This window comes from Sarcophilus harrisii, chromosome 3 (genome assembly GCF_902635505.1).
Source record: "Sarcophilus harrisii chromosome 3, mSarHar1.11, whole genome shotgun sequence".
NCBI classification, from domain to species: domain Eukaryota; kingdom Metazoa; phylum Chordata; class Mammalia; order Dasyuromorphia; family Dasyuridae; genus Sarcophilus; species Sarcophilus harrisii.
In genome coordinates this window covers 29,639,771-29,660,814 of record NC_045428.1, presented here as the reverse complement: position 1 = coordinate 29,660,814, position 21,044 = coordinate 29,639,771, and the positions used below count along the sequence as shown (strand labels likewise).

Genomic DNA, 21,044 nt, shown 5'->3' with positions numbered 1-21,044 from the left:
TGGTATCAATATATAATAAGTACCATCAATCATGGAGCAGCTGTATGGCCCAATGGATAGTGCTGGGCCTGGAGTTAAGAAAGTTCATTTTCATGTGTTCAAATGTGGCCTCAGACAGAGTAGCTCTGTGTGTGGTCATGAGCAAGTAATTTAACTTTGTTTGCCTCGGTTTAATGTGAAATAAGCTTAAAAATGTAGTTTGTAGGTACACTGTGAAAAACTTTAAACATTAAGGTGAGAAGTTTGTATTTTATCCTATAATCAAGAGGGCATCACTGAGGAATGATTCTGGATGGTTCTTTTTTTTTTATTGTTATGAGACATTTCATAGCTTGAAATACTACTGGTATATGGGCTTCTGCCTGTAGAAAAGAGACCAAGAAATCACTAAAGGCAGAATTATTGTGATTATTTTTGGTAGATTGTTACTCAGTCATTTCAGTATGTCCAACTCTTCATTACCCCATATGGGATTTTCTTGGCAAAGATATTGGAGTAAATTGCTATTTTCTTTACCACTTCATTTTATTGGTGAGGAAACTGAGGCAAACAGTTAAGTATCCAAGACATTTACACCTTGGAAATTGGCAAAGGCTACAAATTTGGGCTTAATTTATTCTTTTGTTAATTCTCTAGTTTTAAGAAATCAACAGAGAAAAGGCTCATTAGGCAGATTAAATTAAAATGTGTCATGCAAACATTCCCCCTCCAGAGAGCTAATTGTTAAACTTTAAACAGCATACTCATGGTTTATGTGACATAACTCCTAAAAGAAAATAAGTTTCTTGAAGGGTCTTGCCAGGGACTATTTTTGTTTGTTTTATCCTTGTACCTAGCACGGTGATTCAAAAATGTTAGACCCATTTAAAAATGCATGTATTGCATTTGGTTATTTAAAAAAAAAATTTTTTTTAATTTAAAAAATGGTGGTTAATTTGTTTTTCTATTTCTATTTTTGTTTCCTCTTTAAAACTCTCCCTACAAAACTCTACACTTGATAGAAAGGACCTCTTGGGCTAAGTCTTGAGTAAACTTTAGCCCTTATTTCACCTCCTGCTTTTGCACCTACTGCTTTTGTGATTTAGGGAGATCCTTGAAAGGAGGGAAGGAAATTGCATCATAGATTAACACTTAAAGGCAGTTCTTGATGGGAAGGCCTCAAGGGGCTGAGCCTAGGGTGCAAAGGGATGATGGGAACAGTGAAAAGAAAGAGATGTGAGTCCAAATTATGTGAGAGTTCTTGATCATTTGGACAATCAGATTGCCTAATTCTGCCAAAGCCTAATTTTAGATATAATTGTATTAGCTGGTGGGAAGGGGACTATTCATTCAACGTGAGCCTTGGACTAATAGGGCAGCCAATCCAACACTATTACAGCTCAGCCTTGACATTTTTCCAAAGGTGAGATTTGGATTATAGATTTATTGTTGTGAAATGATGCTCTTCACGACAGTCTGTTCTCATGTTAAACTTAGGCTATGGTTCCCATTTAGGATCTTCCGGGGGGAGGGTGGTAGGGATGTGTGTGAAACATATAGATAGATAGATAGATAGATAGATTTCTCATATAATTGAAAAAAAATAGAATACGTAAATCAACATCGGGACCATAAGAAAAGTCAGTCAACAAGCATTTATTAAATGCTTAATTAGGCCAGGGATACAAAGAAAGGCAAAAGACATTCCCTATTCAAGGAACTCAGAATGTGATGGGGAAAGGAGAAAACACCTCGTTACAGACAACCAAGTACATGAAGAATTCATACAGAACAGAGGGAAAGCAAGGATTTTCATCACTGGAAGGGAAGTAGGAAAAGCTGTTAAGTCAACTCTGCTCATTCATTTCACTTTTCATCATTTCATGCAAGTCTTTCCATGTTTTTCTACATTCATCAAGCTCATCATTTCTTACAATACTCTAGTATTCCATCACAATCATAGATCATTATTTGCTCAGCCATTCCCCAATTAATGGGTGTCCCCAGTCCAACTCCCTCATTTTACAGATGAGGAAACTGATACCCAGAAAGGTAAAATGAATGGCCTAGGATCACACAAATACTAAATGGCAGAGCTGAAATTTGAACCCTGTTAACCTTCTTCCTCCCATGCCCTTTCCACTGTATGACCCTCTCTCTAACATGTCAACTTCTCCTACTACTTTGAGAATTCTGAACCCTACTACTTTGGTTCAGAATTGTGATTTTATCATCATATACCCTTCAGTCTTGTAGAAACTTCCTTTACCAATTCATAGTCTTAGAGAGTTGGTTCCTGGGAAGCTCTGAGAGGTAAAGAGATTTGTTTGGGGTCATCCAGTCAAGATGTGTCAGAGGCTAGGCATGAATCTTCTGACTTTGAGTTTCTACTACTCTAATCTTTCTGTTCATGTTAGAGATATAAGAAAAAGTAAGAAACCAGAATCATGTCTCCTTATTGGAACAAAAAAAATGAATTTTGTTTGGTAAATGATAGGAAACCATTGAAGGTTTTTGAGTGAGGCAGGAGTGATTTCAATAATAATGGTAGTAGTAGTCAGTGGTTGTAGCAGTGGTGGTAGTATGTGGGATATGATAATTAATGATAACTGACATTCTAGTGATTATGGCTTGAAAAGTACTTTGCACACATTAATTCACTTAAACCTTCTTACAGACCTGTGAGGCAAGGAATATAGATATTGTCATTCCCATTTCCAGAGGAGAAAATGGCAGTTGAGAGAAAGGAAATGACTTGATCAGCATCATACATAGTCTCAGAGTCCAAATTCTTGGCCAGGTTTTCCTGACCCCAAGTCTAGCACTCTGCCTTCTATACTGCATTCCCTCTCACAGGCCAATGAGAACAGACTCGAGTGTCATGTTGGTTCAGGCAAAAGCCATTAATTGCAAGAATGACTAATTGTTCATGTCTCATTCTGAGAGCACAAATGAGTAAGAACCATTACTTTTATTTTGATTTGTCTTCACCAAGATGGTAAGAAATTTCTAGACCATGATTTATTCCAAGAGAAGAAAATCGGGGGGGGAGGGAGGTTAGGGGAGGAGATTCATAGATCATCTTCCAATATTTGAAGAACTGGGATAATGTGGCAGATATGTGGGACTCTGTCTCCTGAGTTCAAGGAAGCAGAGCCAGGGATAATGATGGAAGTTGTGGAGATGCAGATTTGAATTCAATGATAGGAAGAATTTACTAACAATTGGAGCAGTCCCAAAGGGACAGAAACCAGTCCTCAAGATAGTGGGCTCCTTCTTATTAGATAACTTCAGACAAAAGCTAGGTGACCCTAGGAGAAAGTAAAACGGGAAATAATCGTGACATGGGTTGGACAAATTAGCTGCTAGGATCTCTTCTTATTCCCAGATTGTTTGATTCTAGACGCTTATCACCTCATACATTTAAGGATTCAGAAAGCCCTTGGAACTCAGCTAGTCTATTTCCTTCATTTTCCAAATGAAGAAACTGAGACCAAGAGAGATATAGTGTCTTATTCAAGGTAGTAAGACAGTATTTGTACCCAAGAATGAGGAGCAGAAGGAACAAATCCAGCATGAAAATCCAGAGACAAGATGACTTAAAATTTGTGTTTACAGTTGTCACCATCAGTCTCTCAACAATTTTTTTTCATTTACTCATTCATTCATTTATTCACCTATTCATCCATCCATCCATCCATTTATTTGTTCATTTTAAACTTATTGATTCCAGTTATTATTTATACCAGAATTACTTCCCCAAACACCCCTACCCCACCATAAAACTATTTTCTGTAACAAGCAAAAATCATCCTTATAGGAGTTGATCCTGATGGCTTATTCCACCTTTCACACTGTCAACCATCAGCTTCCTTTCCTTAAGGAGGGTGATTTGTTGCATCATCAGCCTACTGGGCCCCTCTGTTGGTCACTGCCATTAAGTTGAGTTCATCACAGTTTTAGTGTTTTTTTTTTTTTAATTGATTTATTGAAGTTAAAGAGCACATTGTTCTCCTGGTTTGTCTTCCCACGTTTCTCTGAATTTGTCATCTTCAACATTTGTCAAATCACAATCACTTCTATCACCAATATGTAGCACAACTGATTCAGGAATTCCCCAGGTAAAGAGGGGTAAAATGAAACCTGTTCTATTCCTAATTGGCATTTGAACCTTGAGCATACGGGTACTAAGGCCCTGCTTGTTGCCCACATTTTGGGAAATTTTCCTGGCAATTTCAGGAAGGGGCAATGTAACAAACAAATTGACCCTCTTGGTTTTAGGCCCCTAGGTGAAAACTTATCCATGTCAATCAGTCAGGGAACGAGCATTGGTTAAATACTTTATCTGTAGGATCTTGGGCTATGAGTTTCAGTTGTAATACTTCTGTCACAAGGTTTTTTTGAAGAAAGTATTTTGTAAACCTGAAACCTCTATATAAATATGAGTTATTGTTTCATGTGACTAGTAGCTAATATGACTATATTTTCTAATATGACTATAAGCTAATAGGAACTGTTATTTTACAGGAACTTTTTTATTGTTGTTCAGTTTTTTAAGTTGTGTCCAACTCATTGTGACCCCATTTGAGGTTTTTGTGGCAGAGATACTAGAGTGCTTTGCCATTTCCTTCTCCAACTCATTTTATAGATGAGGAAACTGAGGCAAACAGAGTGAAGTTATTTGCCCAGGATCACGTAGCTAGTAAGTGTCTGAGACCAGATTTAAACTCAGGAGGATGAGTCTACCTGACTCTTGGTCTGGTACTCTATCAATTAATATGTTCTGAATTAATAAATGCTTATTGAATTGAATTTTTGCATTTCAGTTTTTTAACTGAGTAAAAGCCATTATAACTGTGGCTGTTTGGGGATATATATGCATACATACATATATATATACACACACACACACATATATATAAATAATATTTTTGTTGGGTTAGAAATCTTCCCATAGTGATATATACATTGGCAGCAGACAAGCTCCTCCACCCCAATTTCTCTGTTCTATTTAGGTGTGCCTACTGAGCCCTACCTGTGTGTACAGTCCCTCCCATGCCCTGGGCAAAGAACCTCAGCTTTTAGATTTGTTGCCAATATTCACTTTATCTGCTATCTCTTTCTCTCAAGTGAGAGAGCTCCCAGGACACATGATCTCCAAAGCAGGCAGCCCCTCCCATGACCCCCAGATCAAACAGCACCCCTCCCATGGCCTGCATCTCCTCCAAGTTCTTAGATGCTGAATTAGGCCTTTCTCAGTGGAAGCCTTTCCCTTCAGAATTTTTTTCCGTAATATAGAGTTGAACAAAATTTGTTTACTTATAAGCAGAAACCTAGATATACCCCTCTGGGCTGTCCAATACTCACATGCCCTCTCTATGGCATGATTCCCTTCCTGATTTTCCCTTTCTGTTCACCTAGAATCTTGAGCTTCACAAATGCTCACCCTGATGACCTACCCTGTCTTACTGACTGAATCTTACTGATCCTTATAACATGTGTCTAGAAAAATAATATTAAGAGGTAATTTTTAATATTGTAATTGAAGTTTTACAAAGTGCTTCACATACATTATCTCATTTGATCAATTAACAAACAAGCATGTATTTGGTGCCATGGGGGTCCTTCCCTCTGATTAAAAATAGAGGTCTCCTTCCAGAACCTCCACTTAAGGAGCCTCCCCCTCACCTACCAGGACTTTCCCACCATGCCCTCTTATGCAACATCCCTCATCCTTCCCTTTTATGCTTCTTTTTGTACTTTGTCCTCCTGCATTAGGTTTTAAGGAACTGTATTAGTTCCACAGAACATGAACTGATGCAGAATGAGATAGACAAAACCCGAGGAATATTTTTTCTTTTTATTTATTTATTTATTTGCTTGTTTGTTTGTTTTAACAAACATTGCTTTATGAATCATGTTGGGAGAGAAAAATCAGAGCAAAATGTCAAAAACCAAGAGAGAGTCTCTTTTTCTGGATGCAGATGGCATTTTCTGTTCAAAGTCTGTTGATGGCTTTGGATTACTGAACCACTGAGAACCAAGTCTTTCATAATTGATCATCACACATTCTTGCTGTTATTGTGTACAATGTATTCCTGGTTCTGTTTGTTTCATTCAGCATCAGTTCATGTAAATCTTTCCAGGTCTTTCTATAATCAGCTTGTTCATCATTTTTACAGAACAATAATATTCTATTATCTTCATATTCCACAGCTTGTTTAGCCATTCCCCAACTGATGGGCATCCATTCATTTTTCAATTCTTTGCTGCTACAAACATTTTTGCACATGTGGGTTTCCTTAGGATACAGATCCAGTACTAGCACTGCTGGATCAAAGGGTATGCAGTTTTAAATTCTTTGGGCATAGTTCCAGATTGATCTCCAGATTGATTGGATCATTTCATAGCTCCACTAACAATATATGTGTCCCAGTTTTCCCACATCCCCTCCAACATTATTATCTTTTCCTGTCATTTTAGCCAATCTGAAAGGTGGGAGGTGGTATCTCAGAGTTGTTTTAATTTGCATTTCTCTAATCAATAGTGATTTAGAGCATTTTTACATATAATTGTAAATGGCTTTAATTTCATCATCTGAAAATTGTCTGTTCATATTCTTTGTCCATTTATCAATTAGGGAATGACTTGTATTCTTATAAATTTGACATAATTCTTTATATATTTTTAAAATGAGACCTTTATCAGAAATGCTGTCTATAAAAGATGTTTCCCCAACTTTGTACTTCCTTTTTAATCTTGTTTCTGTTGGTTTTGTTTGTGCAAAACCTTTTTAATTTAATGTAATCAAAGTTGTCCATTTTGCCTTTCACAATGTTCTCTGGTTCTTCTTTGAATATAAATTCCTCTTTTCTCCAAAGATCTGATGGGTAAATTATCCCTTGTTTTCAATGATGGTAATAGTTTTCCTGATATTGAACTGGCCCAGCATACCTGGTATAAATCCTGTAATACTTGGTCACAGTGTATTATCCAGCTGATAAGTTACAGTAATCTCATTGTTAATATTTTATTTAAATTTTTTGTATCACTATTCATTAGAAAGATTGGTCTGTAATTTTCTTTCTCTGTTTTGGCTCTTCCGGGTTTAGGTATCAATGCCATGTTTGTGTTGTGTAGAAGGAATTTGGCAGTACTTTTTCTTTACCTGTTTTTCCAGATAGTTTTTTAATAGTATTGCAATTGATTGTTCTTTAAATGTTTGATAGAATTCATTTGTGAATGCATCTGGCCCTGCAGATTTTTTTCTTAGAGAGTTCATTAGTGACTTGTTCACTTTTTTTTTTTGGTTTTCTTTTTATTTACTTTTTGTTTCTTTTTCTAAAATGGGACTATTTAAGTAATTCATTTCTTAAGGAATAATTTACACAATTGATGGTATTAAAAAAAAAACAACTGAATCAGATTTTAAAATTCTACTGAATGCAATGATCATAACTTATAAAGAACAACTGATGACGCATGTTGCCAACTTCTGATGGAAAGATGATGGATTTGAGATGCTTAATGGGGCCCATATTTTAAGGGGGACTTATATTATTAATTTTCCTTATCTGTGTTACCTCAGCAGGAGTAATCTATAAATATATGTAACATAAAAATAAAGCACATAAATAAATATTTTCAACTCAAATTCAAATATTTACATTTGCAATTCAAATTATATATTAAAATAAATTTATATATTCATCAAATCAACACATTAGTTCCGGTGCTGTCTAGTTTATCTGACTGCCCTTTGAAACTCATCCCCATCACATTGATGCATTGTTGGTGGAGTTGTGAACGAATCCAACCATTCTGGAGAGTAGTTTGGAACTATGCTCAAAAAGTTATCAAACTGCATACCCTTTGATCCAGCAGTGTTACTACTGGGCTTATATCCCAAAGAGATCATAAAGAAGGGAAAGGGACCTGTATGTGCACGAGTGTTTGTGGCAGCCCTTTTTGTAGTGGCTAGAAACTGGAAACTGAGTGGGTGCCCATCAGTTGGAGAATGGCTGAATAAATTGTGGTATATGAATATTATGGAATATTATTGTTCTGTAAGAAATGACCAACAGGATGATTTCAGAAAGGCCTGGAGAGACTTAGTCGAACTGATGCTGAGTGAAATGAGCAGGACCAGGAGATCATTATATACTTCAACAACAATACTATATGATGACCAGTTTTGATGGACCTGGCCATCCTCAGCAATGAGATCAACCAAATCACTTCCAATGGAGCAGTAATGAACTGAACCAGCTACGCCCAGAGAAAGAACTCTGGGTAATGACTAAAAACCATTACATTGAATTCTCAATCTCTATATTTTTGCCCACCTGCATTTTTGATTTCCTTCACAAGCTAATTGTACAATATTTCAGAGTCTGATTCTTTTTGTATAGCAAAATAATGGTTTGGTCATGTATACTTATTGTGTATCTAATTTATATATTTAACATCTACTAGTCATCCTGCCATCTGGAGGAGGGGGTGGGGGGTAAGAGATGAAAAATTGGAACAAGAGGTTTGGCAATTGTTAATGCTGTAAAGTTGCCCATACATATAAATTTAAATTAAAAAAAAGAAAAAAAAGAAACTCATCCCCATCACTTCTATCTCTTTAAGGGTTACACTGATGCTCTATTATTTCTTCATTTTTGAGGAAACCATTATCACAAATCGCCTCCCCCCCAAGAAAAAAAGCCTCTCCCTTTTTATAAATTAGCATAGCTAAGTAAAATAAGCCTATATATGACTGTGTTTTTTAAAAAAGTGGCTCTCATTGGGCACCTCAAGTCCATCATCTCTCCATCAGGAGGTAGCAACATGCTTCATCAGTTGTTCTTCATGAGTCATGATCAATATATTGAGCAGAATTCTTAAATCTGATTCAAAGTTGTTTTTCTTTAAAACATCAAAGCAGTTTGTAGAAATTATTGTTCAGGCTTTAGCCATCTCATTCTGCATCAGTTCATATAAACTTCCTAAAATTCCCAGAATCTTTTCCTTTTATCATGATTCACTGGATCATAGCATGTCCATGCTATACATGGAGTTTTCTTGGCAAAGACATTAAAGTATTTTGCCATTTCCTTCTCCAGCAGATCTTTTTCTCAGGCAATTGGAGGTTGTGACTTGCCCAGGATTACTCTGCAAGGAGATGTCTTAGGTTGCAATTGAACGCAGGTCTTCCTGACTACATCATTAATTATAAAGAGTCCTTTATGTCTGTTATAATTTTTTCATCCATTGAGGGTGATTTTTTTTATTTTTTCAGTTCTTTGCTTCCAAAAAAGGCAATAAGTATTCAGAGAAATTTGCTGCAAAGATCTTTCCCCAGTTAACCATTCCCTTTCTAATTTTAGCGGCATGGATGTTGCTTGTGGAAAAGCTTTAAATGTGCTGTAATCAATTATCCATGTTATCTCCTTTGGTCCTGTCTATCCTGGACTTGATTAATACCTCTTCCACTATCCATAGTTGTGAAAGGTATTGCTTTACTTGTTTGTCTAATTTATTTGTGACATGATCTTTTATATTAGATCATCTAAGAATTTGGAGCTTGTTATAGTAGAGGGTGAGATGTATTTGTCTAAACTTATTTTCTGATAAACTTTTTTTTTCTACAATTTTTGTTGAATTATGATCCCTTGTCCTGATAGCTAAGGTGTTTGTGGCATTGAACATGATGCATTTTAGTGTCTGAATCTTATGTTCTGAGCAAGTTTTCTATTTTTTTAGCCAATATCAAATAGTATTAATAGTGATCGATTGGTCATATGATTTGAGATCTAGTACTGCTAGTGAAGTAATTTAAGCATAATTTGGGATGATAATCTCCTAAGCAAATCATATACTTCCAATTATTTAGGGCTATCTTATTTCTGTAATTTATAATTCTATCCAGATAATTCCTGTGTATGTTACAAATAGCCTCCCAAATATTATATGCATTCTCTAGTTATTTGAATGAAATTTCTATTTCTTCAGACTTAGTTTTGTTGGAAATAGGCTAATGACTTGTGAGTTCATTTTTTTCTTCTTCTTTTTTAAAACTCCAGGGCTCTCTAAAAAGACCATCATATCATCTACAAAAGAGATCGTTCATTATTTCTTCTTTGGCTTAAGTTTACTACCTCAATTTTCTTTTCTTGAGTAATTATTATAACTAGCATTTCTAAAATTATATCAAATAATAGTGATAATGGTGGAATTCTTTCTTTTATTCTGATTTCATTAGAAAGTCTCTAGCATTTATCCATAATACTGGCTCTTCATTTTTAAAGAGATAATTTAGCATAAACTTTTAATTTTATTTTTTACCAGAAATGGATGGTAATACATTTTATGAGATTTTTCTTCATCCATTAATATTTTTTTATTCTTGTATTATTAATATGCTCTATTATATTTATAGTTTTATCAGTATAGAATTAGCTTTCCATTCCCAGTAAAAATCCAACATGATTATGGCATATAATTTTCTTTTTCTTTTTCATCTTTATTAAGAATTTTACTTTTTATTTTTATACTGGTAATTTGATTTTTTGCTTTATTTTAATTGGATTGATTAAAGTTTTTCTATTTTATTAGATCAAAATAGTTTATAATTTTATTAATTCAGTAGTGGCTTGAATTGAGTTTTTAATCTTTTTGATTTTTTGATTTTTTTGATTTTCAGTCTATCTAGTTGGATTTTTGAGAATTTTGATTTGTTGTTTTTCTAGTTGATGTTGTTTTTGGCTACATGTCCAGTTCATTAATCTGTTGTTTCTTTTATCAGTGAAAGTATTTCATAATTTAAATGTTCTTGATTATTTTATTATTGTCATGTTCTTTAATGATATTATCTATTTTTTTTTATTTGTTCTTTTACCCTACCTAGTCTTTAGAATAAAGTTATTTAGGCTTTAAATATCAATCCTTTCCTTAAAGGCTCTTTATTAGTAACAATTTTATTGCATTATAGTCAGTAAGGAATATATTTAAAATTTTGGCCTTAATGCATTTTTATCAGGTTCTTTTGCCCTAACACATGCTCAACTTTTGTAAAAATTACTATTCATATCTGAGAAAAAGGTATTGTTCTATTTCCATTAAGTTCCATTCTCCACAGAAATGTTACATCTAATTTTCTAAGTTCCATTTAGACCATTAGCATTTTTTTTCTCAATTACCTTTTTTTTTTTTTTTTTTTTGCTATATTTGCCTGGTCTTAGGTGCATTGAACTCCCCAATTATTATACTTTTGCTATCAATTTGTTTTATAATTGATTGACTTTGCCTTTAGGTATTCAGTTGCTGTGCCATTTAGTGATTCATTATCTGTCTGTGTGTATACACACACACATACACACACACACACACACACACACTATTGATATTCTTCCATTATTTGTGGTACCTTTGAAAATAATGTAATTTACCTGATTATCCTTTTTACCTTTGTCTATTTTTATTTTTACTTTGTCTGAGGTCAAGATTGCTATTCCTGATTTTGAGGGTTTACCTGAAACATATTAGATTTTGCTCCAGCCCCCCTTTTTTTTGTTGTTGTTTAATTGTGTGAATCTTTATGGTTTTCTTGTTTTTTTTTTTAAGAACAATAGATTCTGCTTTTTAATCCATTCAGCTGTACTCTTCCATTTAATAGCTAATTTTTTCTTATTAATAGTCATGATTATGATTGTAATTGCATATTTCCTTCCATACTGTCCTCTTGTATTTTTTACTCCATTGTTTTCTGCCACCCTTTTTACAAGGAGAAAATGATGAATACGAAGGAATGTGATTAATACTAATGATCTGTAATTGTAGTTATCTGCCTCCACTTTACTGATTATCCTCTCTTCCACTTATCACATCCTAACCAATTTTTCCCTTCTTAAGTACTTCTTTATATAACTAACCTCTACCCCAAATTTTGTTTCTCTCATGACTGTTCCTTCCCTGGGTTTACATTTCCTAGAAAACCCCTATCTTCCTTTCTCTAAATTGTTGCCTATTTCTCTACTAATGTTAAGGATGATTAAATGGTTCAATGGATGGAGCAACTGACTCTGGAGTCAGGAGGACCTGAGTTCAAAGCTGGCCTCATATACTTAACATTTCCTAGCGGGGCAAGTCATTTAATCCTGATTATTTCACCAAAATGAGTTTAATATTAGTATAACAAACTCTTGTGTGCAAGTGGATGCATGTTCAACCCTCTTTTGTCCACTTTAGATAAGAGGGGCATTCACATGATGCTCACTTCCTATATGTTTGCATATTATTTTTCTTACTCAAATAAATTATGAGACATGATCATTTCTTCCTCTTTCTTCCCTAGTATGTTCCTTCCCCTCCCACCCCCGCTTTCTCTATCTGTTCTTAAGACCATCAAAAACAGAATAAAACTATTCCCAGTCCTATGATTGTCTTGTGTAAATTGCCTCTGTGACTTTGAAGACATTTTCTTCTGTAATGTAAGTACTACACCATTGCAGAATGTAAATACTACATTTTTTGTTTAGCCTCTTCTAATTATTCAAATGTATTTATCTTTCTAGGTTTTTCTTGATTCCTGTGTTTAGAAGTTTCTAAGTCCTCAATTACATTAAAGACTTCTTTCCTACACATACATATTCAGCTTTGCAAGGTAAGTAAATTTTTTTATTGGAAACCTTTATCTTTTGCATTTTGGAATATCATCTTCCAAGATTTTCTATTCTTTATAATACTTGTGGGAAAGTATTATGTGATTCTATTTCTTTGATGCTTTATTTCTTTCTGACTACTTATTAGTTTATTTATTTTTGCTTCTGTATTTTTTCCTCCTTTGTCTTAGAAATTCTGAATTTTGGTTATGACATGTCTGTGAGTTTTTATTTAGTGTTTTTTTTTCCAGGAGATGACTCATGAATTCTATTTTCACTTTGTGTTATGGTTCTAGAAAATCTAGGCAGTTTTGATTTATGATTCCTCATAATCTAGTATATAGATGATGTCTTTTATTTGTGGTTTTTAAGGAGTCTTGGTTTTTTAAAGTAATTTCTTATTTGTTTTCTAGATTGATTTTATTTTGACAGCAGACACTTTACATTTTCTTTTAAAAATCTTTTGATTTTGCATTAATGTCTCTTGCTGATTTATGAAATTATTGAATTCTGTTTTATTTACTCTAATTTTCAGAGAGCCTCTTACTTGGGTAATCTTTTCTACTCTCTGCTCTAGGTTTTTCTTCTAATTCTTTACATCAGAGCACTTATTTTACTAATATTGTTTTTTATCTCCTGATTGACTTCTTCCAACTATTCTTATTGTAGACTTTAGGCCAAATCACAGTTGTTGTCTTTTCTTTATGCCTTTTTATGATTGCTAGAATTACTCTTCTTTCCTTGGTTTACCCTCATGGGTACTTTTGAAATAGAATATTTCTTTATGCTCACTGCTGTTTTCTTTTTTAGTCATATCTTCAACTTCAGTTCCTGATTTGGGACTTTGTTCTAGAATTAGATTCTGTCCCTTCCCATACTCTTGAATGGAATGGATAGTTAGGCCCTGTTTGGTACTTGCTTCAGGTTCCTAAGCTCTGCCATTGATTTTTCCTTTCTCTTTTATCTTGTCTGAACTTAGAATACTGGAAGATTCTGTCTATAGTCAGAGAGACTGTCTGTAATAGGCTGTTTCCAGTCAGGACAATTCTGAAGGCTTCAGTCCTTCAGAGGCTTCCCCAGTTGATGTGTTGATCAAAGTTTGACATCGATTCTGAGCTTCTTTTGCCTTCCCTAGGAAGTCATCTCTTCTAGAATTCATGGTTTCTATCTTGGTTTTTGCCTTTTTATAGGACAAATAGAGAAACATATATATATATATATATATATATATATATGTTTGTATTTTTTTAGTCATTATTTGAAATTTTACCTCTGTTTTTATCATTAATGGAGCATATGTGGAGGAGCTAAGCTACTTTAAACTTTTCATGATACTAAATTAACTATTAACTCAAGTAATAGTTTGGTTCAGACAGGAATTAAGTAATATATGTAAACTTATATGTACATACAAACATTTTTTAAAAGTTTATTGATAGGTTTTGTTTTTACAATTTTCAAATATGGCACACACCCTTTCCTGTTTTGCATGCCATTCTTTTTAACAGAGATTACAAAAGAGAGAAGGGCAGTTTAGCAAAAATCCCAATATCTGAAAGTATGTGCAGCATTACATATCTGCCCTCTTCATCCCTACGAGGTTGGATATATCATTCAACATTTGGTATATTTTATTCTATTCTTTCTATTTGTATTATTTCCATGGCCCTATTTGATATTTTCTTTGCAAAAATAATGGAATGACTTGGCATTTCCTTCTCCAATTGATTTTTACAGATGAGGAAACTGAGACAAATAGGGTGAAGTGACTTGCCCATCGTCACATAGTTAGTTCTACTCACTTCATTCTGTACCCAAGCTTCTCTGTATTGTTCAGATTCGCTATTTCTTATTTCACAGTAATTATTCTTTACCTTCATGTACCCCAATTTGTTTAGCCATTCCAAATTTGGTTGGCTTCTAATTTATTTCTAGTTTTTTTTTTTTTGTTTTCACAAAAGATGTTTCAGTATTAATAGGACCTCTTATTTATATAGCACTTTAATGTCTGCAGAATACTTTACATATATCATTTCATTTGGCTCACTACAACTCTGGAAGATAGGGAAACTGAGGTGGAAAAAAAGATTAGGTGATTTACCAGGATCACACAATTTTCTGAGTTATGAGACACTTCACATGGGTTTCTGAGACAGGATTTGAACTCATATTTTTTTTCTTAATCCCAGTCCAGTACTCTGTGTATTCTTATAGAATATTTGGTCTTTGATCTCCTTGGAGTATATGCCTAAGGGTGAGCTCTTTGGGTCAAAATATGTTTTTTTTTTCAGTCACTTAGGGGTGGACATAATTTCTAATTATTTTCCAGAATGATTGGATTGATTCATATTTTCATCAAGAAAGAGTCTGTTAGTGATGAACAAATTTCATTGATGGGTTCTTTCCATTAAAAAGTCCAAACTAATATATGGTAAGCATCTTAAATGACAGGAGAACAATGTTGTGGGAAATTTCTGCTTTTTTTTTTTTCACACTTTCCATGAGAATAAGAAATGCAGAAATGCCTCTTTTGTTATCTATGTTAGACTTTGCAATCTCTGAAACCGATGTTGGAGGGAATCCAGCTGAAGGTGTGTCCTTTCCATCGAGTTTCACTAGAGACCATAGGACATGGTTGATTAAGGATGAAATCATTTTTCCAGAACAAGTCCCAAAGAGGGTGATAAGGTTAAGAATATGAGCCCAGACTTGGGGATTGCCCTGGTTTGTTCCCATGACTGAATCTTCAATGACTAATGCAATAGGCAAAAGTGTTAACTCGGTATCTACCCTTGGGCCTATGGGGACGTGCAAAATCAATTGAATTCCACAAACCTTTATTATGTTCGAGGAGCTATGCTAGAACCTGATCAATCAAACACATAAAACAAAATACTTTTTTGAAGAATTTTGATTCTTACAATGACTACATATAAAGTGATTGTGAGGGAAAGGGGGTGGAGAAGCAGAAAATGCTATTAACCAGCATAAAAGTAGCTCAATAAATGTTTTAGACAGAAAGAGGCATCTGATCTGTGCTTTGAAAGAATTGAGGGATGCTAGGAGGCAAGGAGGGAAGAAGGGAGTTTATTTTAAACATGGAAGAATTGTTATTCTCTTCCTTTTGAAGAAAATAGAATTTTTGACAGCCTCTCCCCTAACTTGCTTCCTTCCCCTGTCCTCCATACCCATTCAACCCTCCTTTTCATAGTCCTTGGCAGAATCATGGCCCCAGGTACATGAGAATGTGGAAGGTGGAAGGGCTTGGGCTATGCCCTCTCTAGTTTGGCCTGTATATGATTGGTTTTAAAAGAGGGAAATCCACAAAACTAAGTTTCCTGTGAGCTTTTGCCTTCTTTCTTCCTGTTCTCAAGATAACATCACACAGTTATTCTGACATGTTTATTAACCTAACTTAAGAAAGAGAAGTAGATTTAGAAAAAATATCCTATTCCTTTGGCATTTTTTAGCATTCTTTGGCATGTCGCCCTCAAAGCTAGCAGTGTTCAAGCTTTTGTTTCTCTATTTCTGTACTAAATAGGGTGAAGCAGAAGGAATGCCTAATGAGGAAATGCCCTCTATTGAGGCAGGTCACTTTCTTTGCAATATCTAGTCTTAGATAATTGAGAAAAGTATATGTGGCCTCTATGGTGATCCACAACACTCCTAACAACCTGGACCAGATTGAAATATAATTGGGAAATAGTTAACCAAATAAATAAATAAAATACAATAAAATATAGATGATATTACATTTTAAAATTAAGTCAGTTTGTGGACAGAGATCCCTAGGTATGGATTAGTAATCTTTGTTTCTATTTGATTTTTTAAAACTTTTTTTATTGAATTTAATACAAAACAAGAAAAAACAGAATAGAAAAAGAAAGACAGAGAAGAAAAATAAAAAAAACAAAACAAAATAAAACATCATCATGTGCCCGAGAGACCATCAGGGAGAATTCATAATATATAACAATAAATTTCCATTTCAAGAAAGCACATATAATAATATAAAAGATTATATTCATGAGTGGCCATCTTTCCTTTGTTTCCTTGTAGGTTATTTTTCTTCTCTGCTGTGCACTTTTTATCTTTCTATTTAAGTTTGATACTACTGACCTACAATACTGAGAAATTAAGTGACTTTCCCAAGGTCACATCACTAGCATGTGTCATCAGATGTGAGACTTAAACCCAAGTCTTACAATTTTTGAAACTAACTCTCTAGCTATGATTCCATACCTAAAAAACTCTTCTCTCCCTCCATCCCTCCCTCCTTTTTCCTCTCTTCCTCTCTCTTCCTCCCTTCTCTTCCCTCTCTCCTTCCCTCTCTATTCCTCTTTTCCTCCCTTCTTCTCCCTTCCTCCTCTCCCCCTTCTTCTCTCTCTTCCTCCTTCTCTATCCCTCCTTCCTTCCCTTCCTCCCCCTGTCTCTCCCATATATATACATGCATATATTATTCATTTCATATATATGAAGAATATGTATCTCTATCTATTGCTGATGAGCAGTAGAGAACTATGTCATGTGAACAACAAATGGAGAAGGCTATACATAAAGGCAATAAACTTTTCATGTTGTGATTAAACTTGTGACCCTTTAAACACAGTGTATTTGTTTCAATTCTTCATGGTAACTTGGGATGAATGATGAACTGCTCCTATAAATGATGGAAGTTAATATTACTTCTAAGAAACCAAACCAAATGTCTAGGTTTTCCCCTATTTTAGGTAGTTCTCCAATACCTATAAATAGTTACCTCCTGATACCACATGCAGTTTAATCATCACCATCATCTCCCCCACCCCCACATACATATACATGGCTCAGATCCCACTTTAGACAGCTTAAGATTCCTTGCCCTGGATATCCCCCTACTAATGCTCAGCACAGAAACTCAGCGTTGTTCTGCCCACACGCTTTGATTAAATCAGTTTCTCCTGTGTCCTTTGACCCCACTTGATGGGTGCCTAAACTTGCCACATCCAGCTATTGTTTCCTGTTCTTTTGATCTGGATGGACAAGAGTTTGGGGAAACAGAAATTGAATAACAAAACTGAAAGGGGAGCCATCTTTACCAGGATGTCCCATTAACATCTCCAGTGCAACACATCCAAGACAGAACCAAGCTTCTCCTCCAAACTCCCTACTTTTGTTGAGGGCACTCTTATCTTTCCGATTATTTAGTTGTTTCACCTTGGAGCCAGTCTTCACTCTTCCTTTTCCCACCTCCCCATAAACTTGGGTGCCAAACTTCTGATCCTGCCTCCACAACATTAATCTCTACCCCATTCATTTTAGTTCAAGCTCTCATCTCTCTTTAGACTGGATATATAATTGCTCTACCTGGTTCAAGCTTTTCCTCTTTCCAAGCCATTCTCCACACAACTGCCATGTCTGACCATGGGTACTTCTCTACTCAAGAAACTTCAATGGTTAATTATTGGTTCTAGATGAACCTTTCTAGACTTACTTCCTTTTCCCTTCTTTCACTTGCTCTACCTTCCAGTCAAATTGTGATGCTAACTATACTCTGAACTTAGCATTCCTGGAACTCTTTCCTTGATGAAATTGTAGAAGCTGCCTGGATCTCAGCTTTGCTTGTCTCTGCCTCTTACTGTCTTCACTATCCATCCCAGTGGCTAATGCCCTATCCTGCCATATCCTGCTTTAGAATATTTCACATATACTGAGCACTCCCCATATGCACTTGTAGTAGAATGGAAGCTCTTTTAGATTAAAACCGTTTTCTTTTGTCTTTGTAGCTGGAAGAAATAACACATGCTAAGATTTCTGTGTTCTGTGAGTACTGTGCTGAGTTCCTGAACATTTAAGTTTGTAAAGATTTTTCTTAGTTTGTAGTATTGTAAACAGTAACAAAAATTATATTAGTGTATTATTAAGTTTGGGAAAATCGTACAGTTCTGAGATACCATAATGTTATATAGTTGCCCAAAAGACTAATGCAGTCTTAGGCTATCATCAAAGAGTCATAACTCTCAGGCTAATGAGATTATGGTCCTACTGCACTCTATCTTTTTAAAGACCATAGCATGTATTGAGGTTAGTTCTGGACACCATAGTTTCAGAAGGATATTGACAGAATGAAGAAGATACAACAGTTGTTAGCATGAAAGAGATAAGACTCTGGAAGGAAGTGATCACTGCTTGAAGTACTTGCAAGGTTGACATGTGGAAAAGAGATTAGGCTTTTTCCATGTGACCTCAGAGGAGCAATGGGCGGAAATTGGAATAAGACATTTAAATCTAAGCTTAATGTCAAGGAAAACTTCTTAATAATGAGTGTTGTTTTAAAGGAGTATGGGCTGCTGCAGGTGATGGCAGTGCCCCCTCCCTGGAGGTCTTTGAGCAGAACAGACACTTGCAGAGTACATGGTAGGGGGGATGACTTTCAGCTTAGATTGGATGAGATGGTGACTGAAATACCTTCAGATTCTCAGATTCTGTGATTCTCTGAAATTCCTTGATGTTAAGAAAAGGGTCTCCAATGCTAAAAAGTTTGGGGCTGAGATCATCCAAACAAACTCCTTCATTTGATAGATGAAGAAATCAATAATAAAAAATAATAAGAGTTAGCATTAATAAACATTTTAAGTTTACAAAGTGCTTTATAAATAAAAATCTCACTTTAATCTCATAATAACTGTGAGACAAGGGTTATTATTACCCCCTTTTTGTGAACAAGGAAACCAATTTAAGTGACTTGCCCAGAATAACACAGCTATTAAGTGTCTCAGGCAAGGTTTAAACTGAAGTCTTCTTTATTATAAGTCCTGTGCTGTACACCCTGGGCTAGGATCCAGAAAAGTTAAATTATTTGCCCAAAATTTTATGTCTGAGCAGCAATAAGAACTCACATCAGAACCCAGGGTTTGGAATTCTCGGTCCAAATTCTTTCTATTTTGATCATACTGTTAATTTGTTTGTTGAAAAGATAATCTTAAGTATATGTCCAACTTAATTTTTGCAAGGGATTGTGCTCAGCTTGGGACAGTATCAAAAAGTTTAAGATTTTGTCCCTGCCCTTAAAGAGTTTGTAATTGAATAAGTCATCATAACTTATTTTTAATATATTCTTCACAAAAAACTTCCTAATTTAATAATAACAATTCATAATTAATTATAGTTATAGTAACTCAATAGAGTCATAAAGTACTTTGCATATATTTATTTTCTTTTTTATCCAATAAAAAGGCCCAAATGTTTCCCCCCTTATTTTATAGGCTAGGAAATTAGGATGCCTTCATATAAATTCATTCCCAGGGATATATTGCTAGGAAATTTGATCAAATCAATCCTAAATCTTCTGCCTCTAAGTATAATGCATTATATGAGGTGGGATTTCCTTCCTAATTCCATATTGCTTCCCAACATAGCTTACATATAATATTTTACAAAGAAACCCAAAGGGTTTGAATTTGTGGTACTTTCCTGGGAAACCTTTCAACACAGTGCAAATTGGTAACAATAATGACATCTTACTTTAGGATGAAGGAGTAGTATAAATTTGAGATCACAGGTTATTCCATCAGCAGGTATGTATTAAATATCCTCTATATTCCAGGCATTCCTTTTTCCCACAGGTAGGAGGGGCAGCAGAGTTATGATTATCCTGCTGACAAGGAAGCTCCTTCAATAAGTGCAGAGCTGCACTTTCTTGGTGATATATTGTTGATGTTGTTTGTCCTTTGTTCTCAAAGAGGATCATGACATCAGAAAAGTGTTGCCATAAAATGCAAGGATTGGAGTGAGGGAGGGCTGTTCAAGGTCACCTGACTCACTGTCTCCTCCAGAGCCATGTGGGTCTAGTGGGCAGATATTGAACAGGTGACTAGAGATGGCCCGCTTCAGTGGAGACCTCAAATCTTAAAAAAAAAAAAAAAAAAAAAAAGAAGACTGAATGATAGTAATCTTAGAGAGTGTCACATACCCATCACATGTCTGGGCTAGGTTTTGAATCCAGATTTTCCCAATGCTATGTCCATGATCTCATCCATTCCCTGTAAAGCCAGGTGACATTATCTACTAATCCATGATGACTTGCCATATAACAGATATCAAAACAGAACTAAATAGAAAAGACAAGATTGGGCTAACAGAAGAAAAAAGTCTATACTCATAAAAAAAAAAAAACCTCCCCCAAATTTCCCAGACTTCTGTCAAAATTTTGTTTTTCCTTTTTTTTTTGAAATGAGAAGCCCAAAATAAATGAGAAGTTAAAAAAAAATTTTATCAGACACGGCAGCGAACACTAACTCTTTCACACTTCAAAGATATTTGGAGTTGTTGTACTTTATACCAGACATCTTTTAAAAAATACATTTTAACAAGAAAATAACCTACAAGTGCAGATGGCGAATAGATTAGTTTTGTTTTTTAAACAGCCCTTGGAGTTTG

The 21,044-nt window shown here is 34.9% G+C and overlaps 1 protein-coding gene across 1 annotated transcript in view; it reads left to right on the top strand.

Annotated features, from left to right (window-relative positions):
* Positions 1 to 21,044, top strand: part of PLD1 (phospholipase D1) — a 262,525-nt gene that overhangs the window by 20,324 nt on the left and 221,157 nt on the right. Inside the window, exon 2 of the mRNA XM_031957664.1 lies at positions 12,540 to 12,628. The gene's annotated coding sequence lies outside the window, so the exon portion shown is untranslated. The remainder of the gene's footprint in view (positions 1 to 12,539; positions 12,629 to 21,044) is intronic.